Genomic DNA, 5,542 nt, shown 5'->3' on the forward strand with positions numbered 1-5,542 from the left:
GGGATTGTTCGCGGGGCGGATCGAGGGACGTGAGGACGTTCCACTACATCAACCGCGTTCACTAACGCTTCTGCTATACGATCTACAAGGGTACGTAGATCACTCATCCCCTCTCGTAGATGGCCACCACCATGATAGGTCTTCGTGCGCGTAGGAAAATTTTTGTTTCCCATGCGACGTTCCCCAACAAGATGTGCTCCTCCCAAGATCAATATGTATGAAACTTTGAAAGCTATGTGTGTTTCCATGAATGAGAGCAAAGAAAGAACCACCCAAATTCGTGTTAGATATGAATGGCTTAAAAGGGCGTGTTCTCGTGATAAGAATCACGAAGATCTTAAAGTGCTTGGTGTGACTCCCATTGAATCTTTGTTTTTTTGTGTCAAACCTAATGATGATGGGGCTGGATATGAATCCACCTTGGCTGAAAAAATCCCCAATGATTCAGAGTCCATCTATCTTGATGCTAAAAGCATTGAAACTAGAGTAGAAGATATTAAAAATTTGAGTAGTAATGAAATTACTACTTTGGATTTCAAGGAATTCAATTATGATAATTGCTCCTTGATTGAATGCATTTCCTTGATGCAATCCATGTTAAACTCTCCACACGCTTATAGCCAAAACAAGGCCTTTACCGATCATATCGTCGAAGCTATGATAAAATCTCTTGAAGAGAAACTTGAATTGGAAGTTTCTATCCCTAGAAAGCTTCATGATGAGTGGGAACCTAATATCAAAATCAAAATCAAAAACTATAATGCAATGCTTTATGTGATTTGGGTGCTAGTGTTTCCGCGATTCCAAAGTCTTTATGTGATGTTCTGGGTTTTAATGAGATTAAGGAGTGTTCTCTTAATTTGCATCTTGCGGATTCTACTGTCAAGAAACCCATGGGAAGGATCAATGATGTTCTTATTATTGCAAATAGGAACTATGTACCCGTGGATTTCATTGTGCTTGACATTGATTGCAATCCTACATGCCCTATCATTCTTGGTAGACCTTTCCTAAGGACTATCGGTGCTATCATCGATATAAAGGAAGGGAATATTAGATTTCAAATTCCTTTAAAGAAGGGCATGGAGCATTTTCCTAGAAAGAAAATAAGATTGCCTTATGAATCCATGATGAGGGCTACTTATGGTTTGAGCACCAAAGATGACGATACGTGATTCTATCGCCTTATGCCTAGCTAAGGGCGTTAAACAATAGCGCTTGTTGGGAGGCAACCCAATGAATTTATCTTTTTCTTTCTGTTTTGTTGCGTCCACACTATCATAATTCTGTTATGATTGTGTCTTTTGTGTTTGTTTTTGTGTTTGAGCCAAGCAAAACCTTTATGACTAGTCTTGGTGATGGTTGTTTGATCCTGCTGGAAAAAGACAGAAACTTTTCGCTCACGAGATTATTTTTCATTTTTATTCAGAAAGAGATTTTTAGTTGATTCTTTTTGCTGCTGGTTGATATGCCTTTTTCCTAGGCATTCGTAATTTTTCAGAATTGTTGAGGTACGAGAAGTATACGAAGTATACATATTGCTACAGACTGGTCTATTTTTGACAGATTCTGTTTTTCTTGAGTTGGTTGCTTGTTTTGATGAAACTATGGATAGTATCGGGGGTACTATCCATGGAAAATTGAGAATATAGTAATATAACACCAATATAAATAGAAATAAAGATTGCTACAGTACCTAAAGAGGTGGTAGTTTGTTTTCTTGTGCTAATGATATCACGAGTTTCTGTTTAAGTTTTGTGTTGTGAAGTTTTCAAGTTTTGGGTGATGTTCTCATGGAAAAAGGGATAAAGAGTGGAAAGAGCTCAATCTCGGGGATGCCCAAGGCATCCCAAGCCAAATTCAAGGACACAAAAAAGCCTAAGCTTGGGGATGCCCTGGGAAGGCATCCCCTCTTTCGTCTTCAATCCATCAGTAACATTACTTGGAGCTATATTTTTATTCACCACATGATATGTGTTTTTCTTGGAGCGTCTTGTATCGTAGGAGTCTTTTCTTTTTGTTTTGTCACAATCATCCTTGCTGCACACCTTTTGAAAGAGACATGCACTCATCGTGAATTTGCTAGAATGCTCATCGTGCTTCACTTAGATCTTTTGAGCTAGATAATTTTGCTCTATGTGCTTCACTTAGATCTTTTAGAGCACGGCGGTACGTGACTTGGTAGTTGGCTTGTGCTATGAAAGTAGTACCAAAGGTGATAGGTACCCAAAGAGGATACAAAAACCTCCATCTTCATGTGCATTGAGTAGAAAGAGAAGTTTGATTCCTCTCAATTAGTTTTGAGACGTGGATTTGGTAATATTAAAGAGTTATGTTAGTAGGGTGTTGTGAATCTAGAAATACTTGTGTTGAAGTTAGTGATTCCCGTAACATGCACGTATGGTGAACCGCTATGTTAGGAAGTCGAAGCATAATTGATCTATTGATTGTCATCCTTTGTGTTGAGGTCGGGATCGCGTGATGGTTAACACCTACCAACCCTTCCCCTAGGAGTATGCGTTTAGGACTTTGTTTTGATTACTAATAAAAACTTTCGCAACAAGTATGTGAGTTCTTCATGACTAATATGAGTCCATGGTATAGATGCACTTTCACCTTCCACCATTGCTAGCCTCTCTAGTGCCGCGCAATTTTCGCCGGTGCACAAACTCACCATATGCCTTCCTCAAAACAGCCACCATACCTACCTACTATGGCATTTTCATAGCCATTCCGATATATATTGCCATGCACTCCCACCGTTCCTTCTCATGACTTGTGTCGTCACTCTCATATTTCCATTACATGATCGTATGATAGCTAGCGAGATGTTTCAACGTCGTACGCCAAGCTAGATCGTTGCACATCCCGGTACAATGCCGGAGGCATTTCCTATAGAGTCATCATCGTTCTAAGTTTTGAGCTGTGAGTAAATAAAAGTGTGATGATCATCATTATTAGAGCATTGTCCCATGTGAGGAAATAAAAAAAAGAGGCCAAAGATCCCAAATTAAAAAAGAGGCCAAAGAGCCCAAATAAAAAAAGAGAGAGAAAAAGAGAGAAGGGACAATGCTACTATGTTTTTCCACACTTGTGCTTCATAATAGCACCATGTTCTTCATGATTGAGAGCTTCTTGCTTTGTCACCACCATATACTAGTGGGAATCTTTATTATATAACTTGGCTTGTATATTCCAATGATGGGCTTCCTCAAAATTGCCCTAGGTCTTCGTGAGCAAGCAAGTTGGATGCACACCCACTAGTTCTCCTTTTGAGCTTTCACATACTTATAGCTCTTGTGCATCCTATGTATGGCAACCCCTACTCATTCACATTGATATCTATTAATGGGCATCTCCATAACCCTTTGATACGCCGAGTCAATGTGACCATCTCCTCCTTTTTTGTCTCACAACCACCACCACACTCTATTCCACCTATAGTGCTATATCCATGGCTCACGCTCATGTATTGCGTGATAGTTGAAAAAGGTTTGAGAAAGTAAGAGTGCGAAAACAATTACTTGGCCAATATAGGGGTTGTGCATGATTTACATTAGTTGTGTGAGGATGATGGAGCATAGCCAGACTATATGATTTTGTAGGGATAACTTTCTTTGGCCTTGTTATTTCGAAAGTTCATGATTACCTTGCTAGTTTGCTTGAAGTATTATTGTTTTCATGTCAATAGCAAACTATTGTTTTTGAATCTTACGGATCTGAACATTCATGTCACATGAAAGAAGTTACAAAGGACAACTATGCTAGGTAGCATTCCACATCAAAAATTCAGTCTTCATCACTTCCCTACTCGAGGACGAGCAGAAGTTAAGCTTGGGGATGCTTGATACGTCTCCAACGTATCTATAATTTTTTATGGTTTCATGCTATTATCTTGTAAAACTTTGGATGTTTTGTATGCCTTTTATATCTTTTTTGGGACTAACTTATTAACTCAGTGCCAAGTGTCAGTTCCTGTTTTTCCGTGTTTTTGACCCTTTTCATAGGAGGATTTTAAACGGAGTCCAAACGGAATAAAACTGCCGAAAAGATTTTTTTCGAAACAGAAGTCGATCGGGAGACTTGAGAACCAAGGCAGAGGGTCACCAGGGACCCCACAAGCCCCCTAGCCGCGGCGAGGGGGCGCGCCTCCCAGGCTTGTGGGCCCCCTGGGCCTCCTCTGCCCAAGGTCTTTCGCCTATATATTCCCTAAATCCCAGAAAAAAATCAAGAGATCATCGAAAACACTTTTCCGCCGCCGCAAGCTTCTGTCTCTGCAAGATCCCATCTGGGGCACGTTCTAGTGCCCTGTCGGAGGGGGGATTTGGATACGGAGGGCTTCTTCATCAACACCATGACCTCTCAGATGATGCGTGAGTAGTTCACCATAGACCTACAGGTCCATAGCTAGTAGCTAGATGGCTTCTTCTCTCTCTTGGATCTTCAATACAAATTTCTCCATGATCTTCATGGAGATCTATCAGATGTAATCTTCTTTGCGGTGTGTTTGCCGATATCCAATGAATTGTGGATTTATGATCAGATTATCTATGAATCTTATTTGAGTTTCTTATGATCTCTCTTATGCATGATTTCATATCCTTGTAATTCTCTTCGAGTTGTGGGTTTTGTTTGGCCAACTTGATCTATGATTATTGCAATGGCATAAGTGCTTGGTTTTTGGTTCATACCGTGCGGTGACCTCACCCAGTGATAGAAGGGGTAGCGAGGCATGTATCGTGTTGTTGCCATCAAGGGTAAAAAGATGGGGTTTTCATCATTGGTTTGAGTTTATCCCTCTACATCATGTCATCTTGCTTAAAGCGTTACTTTGTTTGTCATGAACTCAATACACTAGATGCATGCTGGATAGCGGTCGATGTGTGGAGTAATAGTAGTAGATGCAGAAAGTATCGGTCTACTTGTCTCGGACGTGATGCCTATATGTATGATCATTGCCTTAGATATCGTCATGACTTTGCGCGGTTATGTCAATTGCTTGACAGTAATTAGTTCACCCACCGTAATATTTGCTATTGAGAGAAGCCTCTAGTGAACACTATGGCCCCCGGGTCTATTTCACACCATATTTTCAGCCTTACTCTTTTACTTCGTTACACTTTCCGCCTTCAGATCTCACTTTGCAATCAATCTTGAAGGGATTGACAACCCCTTTATAGCGTTGGGTGCAAGCTCTTTTGTGTTTGCGCAGGTACTCTGGACTTGACAAGATTCTCCTACTGGATTGATACCTTGGTTCTCAAACTGAGGGAAATACTTACTGCTCCTGTGCTGCATCACCCTTTCCTCTTCAAGGGAAAAACCAGCGCAAGCCAAGTCTCCATCAACGTGCCAATTTTTGGCGCTGTTGTTTGAGAAGTAGCAGTATGGCAGACAGGTTTCAAAGTAATCCAGGAGTGGATCACTAGACGGCGGTCAAGAATATTCTAAAGTACCTGAAAAGGACTAAGGAAATGTTTCTCGTTTATGGAGGTGACGAAGAGCTCCTCGTAAAGGGTTACGTTGATGCAAGCTTTGACAC

This window comes from Hordeum vulgare, chromosome 7H (assembly GCF_904849725.1).
Source record: "Hordeum vulgare subsp. vulgare chromosome 7H, MorexV3_pseudomolecules_assembly, whole genome shotgun sequence".
NCBI lineage: Eukaryota > Viridiplantae > Streptophyta > Magnoliopsida > Poales > Poaceae > Hordeum > Hordeum vulgare.